This window comes from Sus scrofa, chromosome 4, assembly GCF_000003025.6.
Source record: "Sus scrofa isolate TJ Tabasco breed Duroc chromosome 4, Sscrofa11.1, whole genome shotgun sequence".
Taxonomy (NCBI): domain Eukaryota; kingdom Metazoa; phylum Chordata; class Mammalia; order Artiodactyla; family Suidae; genus Sus; species Sus scrofa.
In genome coordinates, this window is record NC_010446.5 from 114,623,145 (window position 1) to 114,641,532 (window position 18,388).

Genomic DNA, 18,388 nt, shown 5'->3' on the forward strand with positions numbered 1-18,388 from the left:
TTTTATTTCTTTAAATGATGCAGGACAACAGATGTAACCAATTTGCTCATTGAATAAATGGAGAAGCTGCTTGTGAGGAGTAGCTGAAAGAGTTCACAGAAGTAAGGAATCTAGGCCAATTCTCATATGATGTTCAGGTAGAAGATAATCAAAATATAGGGGAACTTCCAAGAAAAGAAAATGTCCAGGGTAAAAAAATGCCTAAATGTGAGGCCTATGGTAATTCTTCACGAGAATTCACGCAGATCTGAGCAAAGTTTCGGTTTCTGGTAGAGCTGTAACACAGAGGATGTTTTGGAAAAAAAAGAAGCTAGGAGATTGTCAAGTTACCCTGAGGATCAAGCTAAGAAACTTTGATGTTTTCATGAAGACTTTCTTAGGAATGTCTAATGTCATTGAAATTTTTCCAGGAAAACAGCAATGGGATTAAGTAGCTTTTAATAAACTAATCTAGATGTGCTGTAAATTGGTCTTGCCTATAACGTGGGAAGTCTTTCAGAGAATCTTTTTCATTTGCTTAGTTGTAAATGTGGTGCCCCCAGGAATTGAAACACTAAGCATTAAGCTTTAAGCAAACTATTGTATTCTTTCAACTGTTTTTATGTTGATAGTTCAGTGACTAATATATGTATGACTTTAAGAAGTAACATCTGACTTTTCTGGCAGATTCAGAAATGTTTTCATGTCACAAATAAGTACAACCCAGAAAACAGCACCACTATTATCTTGTAATTGGCCACTATTAGATATAATTATTGTTATTTTTTGTCTAAATGTATGTATTATCTTGGGGGTTTGTGCAATGTTAGTGAGATCTGTCAGTTGTAAAATATCAATCACTGACATTTCAAAAAACAGAATAGTCAAACATTCCCAGTCTCTAATTAAATAAACATATCATTCACTATAAAGTTTCTATTTAAAACAAAATACTTAAAATTATATTTACAAAAATTTTAAATTATTTGAAAATTTAGGAAATGATACTGGTGTTTCTTAGTATTGCCTTTGAAAAATCTATACCTATGTTTAGTCAGTTTGTTGAGGAAAAAAATACATATATAGTTTTCTACCTTTTTAAAATTAAAGTGTTATTTTTCTAACCATCTGACAACCCACATAAATTCTGAACTGCTTTTATGGTGCTTTTCCATTATTTTTTTGTTGCTTGCTAATTACTTTTCTTGCCCAATTTCATTTGCAGTTTGAATAAATAAACTGTTACTTTCTGCCTGCAGGTTACTAGAGGAATAGTCAATATGCAGCTGTAATAAAATCATAAATTTCTTTGAACAGGCAATTTCCAACTTATACTTCCACAGAGGGTTTTTAAATCTCTACTGTTAGAGAAACAACTTTATGAAAACTGCAAAGTTCTATGCTAATTTATAAAGTTTGGATTCAGTGAAGATTGAATCAAAATGATTGGTCGTTATATTTTGACATTGAAAAGAATAATTTTACTAACAATAAAAGTGAACCCCTTTTGCATCTCAAATTCAGTGAACAGGAGAATTGGTTTTGGTAGTGATCATTTAGTATGTTATTGTTGTGTCATCCAACTCAAAGTTTTGATAAACTTGACTAATTTTAATAATGGTATTCAAATTTCATTTGTTTTGTTTCATTTTCTATTTTTGTTCCAATGAAGCAGTAAACAGTAAAGCATATACAATATAGCCAATAATTTCAGGCTTTATTCTTTCTTTAATAAAATCCTAAGTAAATTTTAAAACTCATGTCTGTATTTCTAACTGAATTTGCCTGGTGTTGAGAAAAAAATTAATAAATATAAAAAATCTTTTTTGCAACATTATAAAAGATATGTAGTACCAATATTAATAATAAAATTTAGATCCTTTAGGGAAAATACATTTTAATTTGTACCTGTGATGTTTTAGTAATATTTCTCTTTGAAACATTCAGCTTCACAAAAGGATGCATATGTCACAAGTATACTTTAGCATAAATAATTATGGAATATTCAATAATATAGAAATAGTACGTATTTAATTTTTTAAAAATTGAGAGGCACAAAACCTCTAAAGTGAAATTTGACTTTTGAAACCAAAGGCACATATATATTCTAATTATGTTCATATTTAAAAAATATTCTATTCATATTGCTCTCTTGAAATACAGAGGCAATTCCAGATAACTAACTTCTCTGAAATGATGCCAAGAATTGACTTATTCTATTTATCTCTTAAAGGTCAGATAAAGGACACATAATGCCTCTTAAAGACAAAGGGTGATTTCACCTCCCAAGGTAAATCCTCTATTAAAGGTGACATGGAGGTGATGATGTCCTAGACATTCTCCCTTATTTAAGAGTTTGGAAATTTTTCATCTGCCTCTGCTAAGACACCCCACTGGTTCTGGTTTTTAATAACAGTCAAGTGCACATAAGTTCAGCGATTTCCATTTACATGGGAGGAAAGAAGAAAGAGAGCTTCCAAAGCCTATTAGTGCAGGAAGATGTTTATGGAGAAGGGTCATACTCCTGGGGTCATTGTTCTAAAAACTTTCAGATAATTAGACTAAAATTTGCATAAACATCAGAAATTTGGGATGCACATCTGAAATGAGCTGTTTGAGGTCGCTGGTACAATTTTACTGTGATGAGCATCAAGGGGCTCTAACCATGAACTGTAGTATTTTATTGATTATAGAAGAATAAGAGTTGACCAAAAGCAGTGAAAGCAACATACATAAAACAATTAAAGAAAAATATAAAGATTATGCCACATAGGATGGGAGATGGAAATGCAATTAAAAGACACAGGAGAAAAGGGAATAATTATGGAGAAGTATATCTGAGAAACAAATATATCTGACAGCAGGAAAACAAAGTGTATATATCAAATTTATATTAATTCAGGAATGATTCTGTATGAATTAGTAATGACTATGAACTATAGAATTTGTAAATATTTTATAAATTTCAAATACGTGAAATGTGATAGGCAGTATGAATTTCTAGGTAGAATTCTCAAAACTGTTTTGATAATTGTCTGATACTTACTTGTATTTGGAAAGATAATTGAAGTATAAACAATTACTATAACACAAAATTTAAAAGTGTTATTCCAGGATCCAGCATTGATGCAGCTGTGGGTAGGTCACAGATGTTGCTAGGATTCAATCCCTGGCCCTGGAACTTCCATATGCCACTGATACAGCCAGGGAAATATTTTAATTTTTAAAAATAAAAAGTATTTTTCTTCCAAATATATTAAATTTATTCTCAATGAACCTCAAGTTAGGATCACTTTACTAAAAATCTCAACTTATTAGATGTCAAAAGAAGAATATTGTACATTTTGAAAACATTTACAAAAATATGTTGCATGAATCTTTTATTTTAATGCACAAAAAAACAAACAAATAAGGTATCATATCTTGGAAAGAGTTTGAAGATATGTGAGTTAAACACTATCATCTTGTGAGAAATAATGTTTTAAAATTTATTTTTCAAAAAAACTAAAATTTATAAAATTTTTGTTAGTTTTGTTAGTTTTGGAGAAAGAAATGAAGGACATCAAACTCATTCTGCTATAACACATCATTAAATTAGTGACAAATACTTTGTCGGATTTGAAAAAAAATTCAAAAATCTTCTTTATTGAAGCCATGGCCCCGGATAACATCATTATGTACCAGAAATAACATTGTCTCTTTAAATATTATGGAAAATTGTTTAAAGTTGTTATCTATAGAATAATATCTCCCCAAGGATATTCACAGTCTCATCCCCAGAACCTCTGAATATGTAAGTTTTTGTGGCAAGAAAGAGGTAAGGTTGCAGATGGAATTATTTGCTAATCAGTGCATCTTTACATAAGGAGGTTAATCCGCATTATCCAGGTGAAACCAATGTAACTACAAGAATCTTTAAAGGTGGAAGAGGGAGGCAGAAGAGGGCAATCAGAGGGAAATGTGATTAAAGGGGAATGGTCAGAGGGAAGCAACATTGAAGACTTTTGAAGATGGAGGAAAGGGAGCCATGAACCAACGAATGTGGGAGCCCCCAAAAGCCAGAAAAGGCAAGAAAATGAGCTTTATCTGAGAACCTCCAGAAAGAAACAACTCTGCTAACACCAGGATTGAGCTTGGCAAGACCCATGTCAAATTTTTAAACCACAAAACTGTAAGATTATATTTTTATGTTGTTCTAAAGTCAGTAAATTTTTGATTATTTGTTGTGTCGGTAATATAAAACTGGAGTTGATATATTTTGAAACTTTTTAAATGCAATGTATGCAAACACATATGCATAAAACATAAATGTAAAATTTAATAATTATAAGGATACAGTTACTAGTACTCAGGTCAAGAAATCTAAGATTGCTAGGACGACACACCCATTAAAAAAACAACCATCTTTTGTTCCTTTATGGTTACATTTCTCTTCTTCCTTGTAGAATATGATAATCATTGCTAGACTTCTGTTAGATGTTTACTTGATTTGAAATTTTTTATAAATAGTATTACTCACTTTGTAACTTTTTTTCTCTGTCTGGCTTGACTCCTTTCACTCAAAATAGCTTTACAACATATTTTTTTTCACTCTTTGCATTTTTATTGTATTTTGTATTCCAGTTTAATATAATTGGATAATTTATCAACTCAACTGTCAAAGGACAATAAAATTAATTCCCATTTGAGGATAACAATACTCTATGACCATTTTAAAACATATATCATAGTACATATATTTATGAGTTGTGCTGAGATATTTAGTCAGAAGTAAAATTATATCTATGTCATTACATTGACAAGACTTTTACGTACAAAGAATAACAGATAATTTTGTTCATGCTATCCGATTTGAAGATTTCTGTTATTTTTAATTTTCAAGTGCTTGTGTATCCTTTACCTGTTTGAAGTTTTATTTTCATTTACATTCTTGAGTATCAGAGTTCTTGAATTTGTGGCTTCATGTTGATATTTTTCAGCAAAAACTTTATAGCTAGTATATGTTTTCAAATATCACATCTGACATACTTTTTTTTACCCTCTTCTTGAGGGAACATAATCACACATAAGTCAAATCTTAAGAGTCATTCAATTACTATATATCTATGAATATATAGATATAAATAACTTTTCCATTTGTTTTGTTGACTTTTCCAAGCTTCAACTTGTATATTTGCTCTTTAGCTATCATCTATTGTAACATTCCTCTTTTTGGGTGTATCTAAGCTGTTATTACATGTATATGTTGACGTTTCATTTTTCAAATCTAAAATTATTATTTATACTCCTTTATAGCTACTTCTTTTGTGAAAATTTACATCTTGTCTGTTTTGGAGGACTTTATTAACATCTTTTTTTTTTTTTTGGCTTTTTGCCTTTTCTAGGGCCACTTCCATGGCATATGGAGGTTCCCAGGCTAGGGGTCTAATCAGAGCTGTAGCCACCGGCCTATGCCAGAGCCACAGCAGCACAGGATCTGAGTCGCATCTGAGACCTGGCAATGCCGGATCCTTAACCCACTAGCAAGGCCAGGATCGAACCCTCAACCACATGGTTCTAGTCAGATTCGTTAACCACTGAGCCATGACAGGAACTCCTTAAAATCGTTTTTTACAACTGTAATTTCAAAGTCTGATAACCCATGGCTCTGTTTCTATTTTCTGTATTGTCCCTTGTTTTTCTGGCTTTTTTTTTTTTTTTTTTTTTTTTTTTTTTTTTTTTTGGCTTGTTTTTCCTGGCATGCCAGACATCATGAGTGACTATAACGATTCTGTACAATATTAACAACCTAGATAAATGATTTAATTTTCCATCTGTCAGGAGAATATGAGGCCACCTGGATCCAATCAGGAATTTAGATAAATCAGTGTGTTGTATTGTATTGCATGTAAATCTTTGAATTGTCTTCATTTTTCTCTGTTAGTCCCTCAAAACCAAATGACAAATTTTACTGTATTATTTCATACTGGGATTTTTTTGTTGTTGCTATTGTTTAAACTTTAGTCTACTAATTCATCAATATTTTTTAGCTTTTTTATTTAATACTTTTAAAGAATATTTTGTTTTACTTTTTAATTTCATTACACTGATAATGTAGTTCCTAAAAATTCCAGCTGTCTCCTCAGAATATGCATTACTCAACTACATTTTCTATCCTTCTCTCTCTGTGTCCCTGTCTCTAATATATACATATTACTGCATATATATACATACATAATATACTATGGTGTTCTCAACTTTATACTGACCCTTTAAATAGACATTTATAGTGTTACAGCAACATAGGCATGAATACTTATGAACATATAATTCATAGATGGAGGATTGCTCAATTTATTTAAAATATTTTTATATGGCACACATTTAAAATTTGTAATTTTCAACTTATGTTAATGATAGTTCTTTTCCAAAGAATTTTATAATTTATCGAATAATAAACCTGAATTCTATGGTATAATATATTTGAAATAGTAAAGAAAAATATTACTCTATTAAAACTTGGGAAGATGGGATGACCTGTTGAGTTTGGAGTTAATAGATGCAAACTATTAAATTTAGAATTAATAGACAATAAGGCCCTACTATGTAGCACAAGGAAGTACATACAATTTTCTGGGATAGAACATGATGGAAAATAATATTTTAAAAATAACGTGTAGGGAGTTCCCGTCGTGGCGCAGTGGTTGGCGAGTCCGACTGGGAACCATGGGGCTGCGGGTTCGATCCCTGCCCTTGCTCAGTGGGTTGATGATCCGGTGTTGCCGTGGGCTGTGGTGTGGGTTGCAGACGCGGCTCGGATCCCGCGTTGCTGTGGCTCTGGCGTAGGCAGGTGGCTGCAGCTCCGATTGGACCCCTAGCCTGGGAACCTCCATGTGCCGCAGGAGCGGCCCAAAGAAATAGCAAAAAAGACAAAAAAAAAAAAAAAAAAACGTGTATGTATATATATGTAGTTGTATGTATATGACTGAGTCACTTTGATTTCCAGCAGAAATTGGCACATTGTTTTTTGTTTTTTGTCTTTTCTAGAGCTACATCTGCAGCATATGGAGGTTTCCAGGCTATGGGTTAATCAGTGCTGTAGCTGCTGGCCTATACCAGAGCCACAGCAACACGGGATCCGAGCCGCGTCTGCAACCTACACCACAGCACAGGGCAATGCCAGATCCTTAACCCACTGAGCAAGGCCAGGGATCGAACCCTCAACCTCATGGCTCCTAGTCGGATTCATTAACCACTGAGCCACTACAGGAACTCCTGGCATATTGTTAATCCACTGTACTTTAATTTAAAAAATTGGGAAGTTCCCATACTCAGCTTAAAATACGAGATCTTGAAAAGCAGTATTTGCTAAGTAAGTATTGAAGAGCTACTGTAGATGAAACACAATTAGATGTTCTAGTGATTCCTTGTTGAAGAAAAGAAACATAAACCTTGTCTTTAAGAAACATTCAGTTTATGTACTAAATTTTCAGAACTTATGTTTTCCTAGTTTATTAATATAATTAGATTGAGTATCTTTTTTTGAGTCAGAAAAAATCATAACTTTTGGAATTTACAGGTGGTATAAGTTGAATTTGTGAAATCATGATTCACCTTGGAGATCATTTATTCTAATGTTTTGCATGTTTTTTTAATGGTAAGTTCTTCAAAGTCTTATAACTGGATCATAAGAAAGAAGATGACATCTCTAGGTGACTGCATTTAAAAACTGGAAATTAAGAAACTTAATTTTATCAATATTTGATAAAATGATAAATATTTTATCTTCTATCATTTGACATTTATTTGTACTTAAAAAACAATGTAGTGAGAATAAACTGACTATGCTGTGGTATTTCAAGATATAAGGAAGCATCATTATAAAGAATGTAAATGCTAAATACTCAGGTTTATCTAAATAATCACACAGGAAATTTCTTAAATATTCCACCTATATGCTTAATATTCTTTAGAAGTTACTTTTATAAGCCATATGCCTTACAGTATTTCACAGAGGAGTATGTAGGAGCTGTGAATAATGGTATTGTGTAAAATGCTTATAATCTATAATTGTTAATAGGCCTCCAGTGACTACCAGCTCAAGATTTAAGAATTGGATGTCTCATCAAGAATAATTCACAACTAGTCAATGTTCTGCTGATGTAATAACATGACCTTGATCTCTGTACTAGATCATGATTGCAAAATAATTAATTTGATTCAGTTAGTTCACATTATTGGTGATGGATGACATCATTTATCAAGACATTGTGAAGTTATTTAGGAAAATTTCTTATGATATTCTTAACCCCTGTGTTACCTAAAGTAAAGGCAGATTTGTAAGGTTGGTTTTTGCTATGTCTGGAAAGAGATTTATAATCATTGTTCTGTGCTGCCTGCATAATATATAAGCCTTGGGAGTATTCTAGCTATGTGCTTTCATTTCTGCTATAACTATAATATTAGAAAACATTGAATTAATGTGCACTTGGTCTGCCTGGAGATCTCATGTCACGGTCACCCATGACCTTACAATTCAGCCACAATGGGCTTTGATTCATGGGAGAATGTATAATTTTTACTATTTGAAAGTAGTTTTCATAAAATGATTAACCTATTTCAATTCAACAGGCAGTCCTCTGTGAAGCAGAAATCTTGAATTAATTTCCATTCTTTGGGGCTGGCTCTATCTCAAATTTTGGTGCTGTATTTTGTCCCTTTGAATACTAACATGTATTCTAAGAAAGAGTGCATGGCTGCCCACACTTTTCATATATTAAAAAATCCAGGAAAATGAGATTTAGAAAAAAATAGATCACAATAAGGAAATCAGTAATTGTGGGCATTTGAGATTATTGTGGCAGATGTTGCATAATGTTTAAGGGTCTAGGGATGACTATGTTCCAAAGCTATTTGATTCTCCTTGTAATTGTGTGTGACCCTGCAAACTGACTAGATATTCTATCTCTTTGATGACTTATTAATATATAATTTTACATTTTTGAGGCACTAGAATATATTATGTAGTATCACATAATGCATTTAACAAAGAACCCAAACTTGTTTGCTCCCATCATCTCCTATTGCGTATTCCTGCTCCCTCTTATGCAAGAAATGGCTTCTATTCTGAGCAGGAAAATGTCTAGGGTGATTAAATAATCCTATGTGTTTCTTTGTAGTACATAATTGGAATTATCCTTGAAGGGACAATGTTTTATTTTCTCTCTTAACCATAATTTTAAAGTGCCTGAGTTCTTTCTTTCTATCATTTACTTTATGAGAAACAAATTGATATTCAGATTCTAGGGAGAGAAGTCTCTTGGGTTCAAATTTCAAATCTTCTGTAAACTAGAAATATATGCTTAGACTGTTTCTTTAAATAAACTTACTTTCATTTTTTTTTCCTTTTCTTGAGTGAAGGGATCAATTCAAAGCCCTGAACAGAGAGCCTGGGCATATAACAAGGGCTCAGTATTAGTTTCTACCCATCAAGATAAAATTTGTGAAATTAAAACGAACTTTGCAATATGAAATTGTGATGGACCTCATGTCATCTTTTCCCCTCCAACTGGTACTTCTAGTAAGTGTGAATTATATGTGTCTCGGACACAAAGTACATTAAAATCTAAAAACAGCATGGTTATAAAACCTTTAATTGACAAAAAGACATTTATATTCATGTAATGACATTGGATAACATAAATCTTTACTATTTATTCCACATATTGGGTTATTTCTTCAAAAATTTCAATATGAAATGCATTTAATCTATTATTATTTGTGAATATTTAGAATATGAGACTGCAGTGATCAAATGACCTTAAGACATAGTAAGATCATATGATTTCTATAAAGAGACACTTAGGGTAACATTTTTTTTTATGCTAACCACACGTTCTCTCTAGTAGCAGAGCAGACTTATTGTTAATCATTGACCACAGCTGTGCATGTATGTTTTAGGAACAACACTTTATTCCTCAGTTATTTCTCCTACCTTTTTATTTTTATTCAAAATAAGATAAACAGAGACTACCATGTTTGATTTTAAGTATTGATCATGTTTTAAACAGGATTTTAAAATAATTTCCATTAATAAAATGTCCTATCAAAAATATCACTCTTCAGTTATATACTGTTATCTTCTGTATAAACATCTTTTCCATCTCAAATGATCTTTGTCATCAGTATGGGTCTATTTCACAGTAGTTTTCATGTGGTGACCATACTTCCCTCCAACTTCTTTCCCAGTGCTTTGCTCTTCTATAAAACAAAAGGTCTTCAAGGAGATGTATATTCTCTCATTTCAGTGTCTCTATTTTCTTTATTTCTCAAGCTCCTTTTAATCATCCCTACCGTTTAATCAAAACTGCACTTGTCAAGGTCACCAATAATCTCCAGGTTGATAAATCTAATTATAAATTTTCAGTACTTTTCTGTACTTATCAGCAATATTCTCATATTTCAGCAATATTGGGTTCAGTACTATTAGCAATATTGAGGTCAAATTTCAAATCTACTAGAAACTTAGTTTCTTTAGTCTGAGTTAGGATTTTTTTCCCCCCTCTCTTAAATGAGGGGATAGAAGACCACTCCTTTCTTTGGAAAACTCCTCACATGGTCTCAGATGTCATTTCTTTTGGTCGACCTTCTACTACCTCAAGTACTTTGTTAATTCTCTTAATCTCATTAATCCTTTATTCCTTCTACACCCAGCTTCTCTGTGATTTCATTCAGTCCTATAAGTTTAAATATCATGTATAACTTGATATTTCCAGAATTTATAGTTACAGCACAGCACTTTGTAAATCCAGTTAATATATGCACTTGCCTACTGGATTTCTCAGTCTGAATAGCTAGAGAGTGCCTTAAAACTAACAAATATGAAATTAAACCTGTGTCATTCTCTTCCAAACCTATAGTCTTCCTGATAGCTAAAAATTGCAATTTCATTTTCCTATTGCTCAGGGCAAAAATCTTTGGAGTCTTTCTTGACTCACGGATAATCATGAGATGTACAACTACTTGGGAGCTTTTAATTGTAGCAAAATTAGTGATTAGGGTATGGTTTAATTCTATACTTTGTTGTCTTCTTTAATCTTCACTTTTCTTCAATCAGTAAAGTTGTCATATACATGAGAGTGAAGTATGGGATCCTAAGATGTATGGAGCCTACCTTATATTAACTAAACATCAAACACAAAGAGACCCTTTGAAGGGACTTGCTGTATCAGTCTAGAGAGATGTTGTCTGTAGATGTAGACAATGATGTATATAAAATGGACAATGGCAGAATAGAGAATCATTGGCAAAAAAGTGCAATGTTGTCAAAAAGACTCAAGGGAGAATGATATATTGGGTTACATAATCAAGACCTTCTAAAGCATTCTGACAAGAGGGATCCAATTATCCTTAGCAATACAGACAGTATTCAAAGCATTCTTTCACTGAATCAATCATTCTGAGTCCTTGTTGTCACTGATATTACATATCAATTGATTTTTTTTTTTTCATAGAAACATACCACAGTGTGAAGTGAGGGAAGTGGACCAATAATAAATAAATATCTGTAAATAATTTATGAATTATATTTATTGAATAAAACAATTGATAATCAAAGGACACAGTTGATCCATAATGAAAAATTCATTAATGAATGGAAATAACTTATGTCATTAAAACAAAAATAAAATCCAAATTCACAACTTAGAGTTATTGGATAACATTGTACAGCATATAAAAATAATTCAGTTGAACATAACATTTTTAATATTTAAATGATCAAAAGTTCCCACTGTGGCTCTGTGAGTTAAGGACCTGATATTTTCTCTGTGAGGATGCAGGTTTGATCCCTGGCCTCACTCTATACTTAAGGATCTGGCAGTGTGGCAAGCTCTGGCATCCATCACAGATGTGGCTCAGATCCAGTGTTGCTGTGGCTGTGGCATAGGCCTGCAGCTGCAGCTCCGATTTGACCCTTGCCATGGAATTTTCATAGTGCCACATATGAGGCTATAAAAAGAAACAATTTTTTAAATTAAAAAATAAATTCAATCAATACATTGCATTTACCTTAAAGATACATATTTTGATAGAATATAAAATATTTTAATTCTACCAAATCTGACAAATTATAGTACCATAAGAATAGGATCATAAAAATAAAAGGGCTTTTCCTAATCATTATAATGTACAACAAAATTCTATCAGTACAGCACGATGCTAATGTTCTAAGTATTTCTGCTTACTTACTGTGTTAATAATATGGCTGTCTGGAGTTCCTTGGTGGCTCCAGCACTGTCACTGCCTGCTGTGACTCTAGTTACATCTGTGGTGTGTGTTCGATCCCTGGCCTGGGAACTTGCACATGCCTCAGGTACAGCAAAAAAAATATTTTTTTTACATAATAGGGGCTTCAATTTAGAAAAGGTTTATAAAATATTCAAATGCCGTACATCCATTTGGATGTTAGCAGGATAGGTTTTCTAACATTGAGAATAACAGAAAACTATTCAGAGCCATATTATTATTTGCATGTAAAATGCCTAGTAGTTTCTTTGTTTACATTTCCTTTGTGAAGAGATTTTAGCTGAAAGTCATTAATATGACAGGTATAAAAATGAATGATGAAGGTCGCCTCCTTACTTGAAAATCTTTCTCTTTTGTTGACTTGCTTCACTGTGGAACATATATAGTATATCCTTTCCTCTGCATATCTCTCTGTTTTATTATAGAACTACTGAGCAGGAACCCTGTCAATGTTTGATTTATTACATACCTGAAATGTTGTTGATGCTCAATGAGGCAGTGAATAATCTGTTCCCTGAAAAGAAGTTACACACATTTTGATGTGTTAAATTTTCATTCCTCTAGAGCAGTGCTTTGCCAAGTGTAAACAAAGCACTGGATCCAGGCAGCAAAATGCTGTTACTGATAATGTAGTTACAAGATAAGCACAGCGATTGGAAATAAGTATTTAAAACCTTATATAGGTATTTACCATTGTCATGACATCTGAGAATGCAATCAGTTGAAGTGTCTCTACAACAGGGTGTAGGTGGGTCAAGGTACGGCTTAGCTCATTTTGAGTCACGTGTGGCAACTGTTATACTTTGTCAAACTGTCAAGTAAAGTGAATAGAAATGTACCATTAGTTTTACTATTACTTAAAGGTATATACAATTACTGGGACATTGATCATAGATAGAAACAAGCATGTTTGCTTGGAAATATTAGATGAATCTATGACAATAAAAAAATGACTTGAATTCCATTTTTTAGTAGTGACCATATAATGACAGATTCAGGAAAGAGTCAGTGATATGGGAAGAGCATATCCCTACAGCACACACAGAGGGAGAGAGAAGAAGAGGAGGAAAGACGGGGGAAGGGGAGAGGGAGTTGCAGTTACAGGGAACACAATGCAGAATAAATACCAAAGCGTCAAAAAGTCTCCGAGTAGATCTTATTCAAATAGACAACCAGAGACAAAGAGAATGTCTTGAAAGAAGCAAGATAAAAAAAAAAAAATTTAAATATAGAAGGACATGGATAGGAATTGCAGTGAATGTATTAGAAAGCAAGCAAGAAGGAAGTTGCACAAGATGTTTAAAAAATGTTAAAAAATCAGGGGATAAAAGCTCCTAGAATTCAATATCCAAAAACTTTATCCTTTAAAGTGAAGGGAAAAAAATAAAATAAAAGTGAAGGGAATATAAAGACCTCATCAGATAAACAAAACCTCAAGAAACTTAAAACCAACAGAAATGCCCTTTAAAGAAAAAATAAAAAAGCAGTTTATTGAGAAGGAAGTGATAAAGGTTGGAAACTCAGGTTCTTAGAAAATATAACCAATAATGTCTAATAGATAATTAGAAAACCTGGATAAAACTAATAAGCTAGGAGAAATTAAAATTAAAATATAACTTTAAAATTCTCAATGGGGCATTGTGTACATGGGAGTTTATGACTTTGTCTTCCAAACCTTCAAAAACAAGAACATTCCTTTAATATTTTAACTACTCCAAACATATATATATATATATATATATATATATATATAAATACACACATTTACACGTGTATATGTATGTGTAAGTACATGTATACACATGTATGCATACACATATACACAGTTACACATATACTTTTTTCCCCTCTTTCACCTCTAAAAATTTTATTAGGTGCACCCAGATTTTTCAACCAGAAGTTTTCTTGTTTCTCATCATGTGTTAATAATTCCAGCAATTTTAAAAAGCTTGCCATATCACGGCATTTATTAAATTATCTCACTAAATGAGACTATTAGGTGAAACTACTGACATTTAGTGCTTTATAGCCCTCCTTTCAAATTAAATTACTTGTCCATGAGAAAAAAGAGGGATTTCAGAGTGTTACATTTTTTCTATTATGAGAGAACATAAATAAATAATAAAATTCCTTTCAGATATCTTGTAATCTTTTTTGTTAAAGTATTTCATGTCAGTTAAATCAATGCCTAAGTATTTTATTCTTTTTGAAAATATTATAAACAGAATTTTAAAAAATTCTTTTTCAGATTATTTTAGTGTAAAGAAATGCAACTTATTTTTGTGTTGACTTTTTGTGTGTTCTTCTTTGCCAAATTTATTTATTAGTTCTAACAGTTTTTTTGTGTGGGGAGGTTCTTTAGAGGTTTCTGCATATAAGACCATCTCAATTGCAAACAGAAATAATTTTAGATTTTACCTTTTGATTTGGATGTGTTTTTTTCTCTCTTCCGTAATTGCTCTAACTAGGACCACTACTACTATGTTGGATGGAAGTGGTGAAAGTGGACTTCCTTACTTTGATCCCGATCTTAGAGGAAAAACTTTCATTCTTTCACTACATGATGTTCACTGTGTGTTTTTATATATGCTTTCATATTTTCTACTCCTAATTTTTTGAGTTTTTCTGTTACGAAAGATGTTGAATTTTGTTGCATATTTTTTCTGAACCAGTTCAAATGATTTTGTGTCTTTATTCCTTTATTTTGTTAATCATGTATTATATTGATTAATTTTCATATGTGGTACAATCCTTTTAATGTGCTTCTGAATTCAGTTTGCTAGTGTTTTGTTTAGGATTTTTATAGCACTATTTACAAGGGATATTGTCTTTAGTTTTCTTTTAGTGTCTTTTTCTGACTTCAGGATTTGGTTAATTAATGCTCGACTCATGGAATAAGTCTGGGCATCTTCCTTCTCCACATTTTTGTTAAATTTGATACTGGTGTTAGTTCTTGAAATGTTTGGTAGAATTCGTCAATTAACCTGTCTGGTTCAGAAGTTTTCTTTGTTGGGAGATTTTGGATTACTGATTGAATTTCCTCATTAGATATCTACTCATAGTTTCTATTTCTTCAAAATTTTATCTTGCTAGAATTTTTATATCTAGAAATGTGTTCATTTTATCTTGGTTATATAATTTTTGGCATTCATCTCTTTGTAATACTTATAATCCTATATGTTTCTATGGAATATATATTAATGTCTCCATTTTATTTGCAGACTTTAGTAATTTGAGCCTTCTCACCTTTTTTCATAGTCCAGCTAGCTAAAGGTTTTTCCAATTTTACTTCTTATTTAATCAATCAGTTGTTTACAACTACGTTAATTCCATTATATGAATTTTGCATTTTTCCTTCTGTTATCAACTTATAATTTCATCTATTGTTGTTATAGAATATTATTTGTATGGTATCTATTATTTTTAATCTATTGAGACTTAATTTGTGGCTTCTATGATCTATCATAAAAAATGTCCCAAATGTACTTGAGAAGAATGCATATTCTGTTGTTTATGGAATGAGTGTTCTATACATGTCTGTTAGATCTAGTTTATTTATTGTGTTGTTCAAGTCCTCTACTTCTTTACTTCTTTCTCATTCTATCCATTATTGAGAAGGGGTTATTAATGTCTCTCTTTTTTTTGAGTTGTCTATTATTCCTTTAAATTCTGTCAATTTTTGCTTCATATATTTTATTAGTCTCTGTGTGTGTAAATGTCTGTAATTTTACATCTTTTGCATTATTGAAAATTTTTGACTCTTGAGAACTTCTTTGATGAAAATTGTATTTTGTTTAATGTTGTTTAATCCTGCCCTCTTTGGGGTACAATTTACATGGGATATCTTTTCTCACTTTCAACCTATTTTGTATTTGGACACCATCTGAGTCTCTTGTAGGTGTCATATAATTGGATCATATTTAAAAAAAAATTCATTCTTTCAATATTTGTCTTTTGGTTGGAAATTATAGTCTATTTACATTTAACGTAATTACTGATAAAAGGGACCTACTTCTGCTATTTTTCTATTTATCCTCTATACGCTTATATTTTAATTTTTGTACTACAATTCCTGTATTGCTGTTTCTTTTTGAATTTAGTTATTTTCCTGTAGTGAAATATTTAAATTACCTTCTCATTTCCTTATACATATTTTTTAGCAATTTTCTTTGTGGTTACCATGATGATTATATTTGACATCCTGAAATTATGATACTTCTGTTCTGATTTATATAAGCTTAACTTGATTAACATACAAAACTGCTCATTTAACAGCTCTATCCTCAATACTTTCAGTTGTTGATGTCATAAAATTTCATATGTATTTACAATCTGTCCAAAAAAACAAAGTTTTTCTTGCATTAGTATATTATGTAGAAAGCAAAATGTGTAGTTAAAAGCTGAAGTTATAATAATAGTTTTTAGACTAATAATTTTTAAAAAACAGATTTCTCAAAAGACATAGATAATGAAAATTAGAATTATATAGCATTGTTATAATAATACCATATATTTACTTTTACTGAGAACATCATATCTTCTATGTCTTCAAGTCATTGTCTAGTTTACTTTTATTTCACCCTATATATTTACTTTTACTGAGAACATTATATCTTCTGTGTCTTCAAGTCATTGTCTAGTTTACTTTTATTTCACCCTGAAGATCTCCCTTTGGAATTTCTTGCCAGGCAGGTCAAGTCTAACAAAATCATTTGAGTTTATTTGGGAATGTCTTAATTTGTGTCTCACTTTTGGAGGATAGTTTAGTTGGATATAGAATTTTGGGTGACTTTTTTTTTTCTTTTAGCACTCTGAATATCAGCCACTGCTTTCTTGCTTTAAAGTTTTTTATAATGTGTTTGTAATTGTATATGCAGAGTTCCTTTTCTCTTGCTGCTTTCAAAACTGATTTTTGGCCTTTCATTGTTTGAATTTAATTTGGCTCAGTTGAATATCTATGAGTTTATATTTATGGTTCTCATGAAATTCTGGAAGTTTTCTTCTATTTTATATTCAAATATTCTCTCTGCCCATTGTTGTCTCTCTTCTTCCTCTGAGATGCCAACAATGTATATGTTGGTCTATTTGATGGTGTCCCACAGGTCTCTTACAATCTGTTCACTTTCTTCAATAAGTGTTCTTTTGGTTCCTCAGAATCAGTGGTTTCTATGGGCCCATTTTCATGTTTTCAGACTTCTTCTGCCTCTGCAAACTTACATTAGTTTCTCACATGAAATTTTCATTTTAATTATTGTACTTTACAGCTCCAGAATCTATTTTTGGTATCTTTTTAGGCTTTCTATCTTTTACTTGATATTTGTATTTGTTTACCTAACACTTTCTTGACTCACTACATATCTTTTTTTTTTGAGTATATTTACATAGTTTTTTAAAAGTATTTGTCTAATATATCCATCATATAGGCTATTTTTATCAATGTTTTCATTGTTACTATTTTTCTTCTGACTAGATCACATTTCCCTGTTTATTTGTATGCCTTGCAATTTTTTTGTTGAAAACTGGACATTTGAATCCAATGTTGTGGCAATTTTGGCAATCATATTCTCCCCCTTTCTTAGTATTTTCAGTTTGTTTATTAATTCTTTTTTTTTTTTAATTTGCTTTAGGTTGGCACTTTTATAAGGGTCAGACTTTTGTGTGAACTTAAGTTCTCTTCAAGTTTTTTTTCTGAACCTAGATCTTCCCCTGGACATGTATGGTGACTTTCTAATTTCCATCATATATCCAGTTTATTTTGAGTGTCTTAATCATTAGTGTCTGGCTCCCAAAAAGGGGAAAAAGAGAAGAGTTAAGTGGTTAAAAAAAAAAAGGACAACTCTTTTAAAGTCATTGGATTTTTCTTTATCCATATATACAAATTTGGTTGTCACTACTTGATAAGTTGGAAGTACTCTCTCTAACCTCTGAATCATAGTACAGTTTCCCCATACACACACATGCATAGATAGATATATATTTATCTATGTGTGCATGTGTGTGTGTGTATACACTTTCCCCATATAATAACATTTTAATACTATAATTTCTATGTAATTATTTCTATTCCTTTTTATACAGAAATCTCAATGAGACAAATAAGTGCTCTTTTAATTTTTAATTTTTG

At 31.5% G+C, this 18,388-nt stretch overlaps 1 long non-coding RNA gene across 1 annotated transcript in view; it reads left to right on the forward strand.

Annotated features, from left to right (window-relative positions):
* Nucleotides 3,958-18,388, forward strand: part of LOC110260473 — an 81,187-nt gene continuing 66,756 nt past the window's right edge. The window contains exon 1 of the long non-coding RNA XR_002343782.1: nt 3,958-4,150. This is a non-coding gene — a long non-coding RNA (uncharacterized LOC110260473). The remainder of the gene's footprint in view (nt 4,151-18,388) is intronic.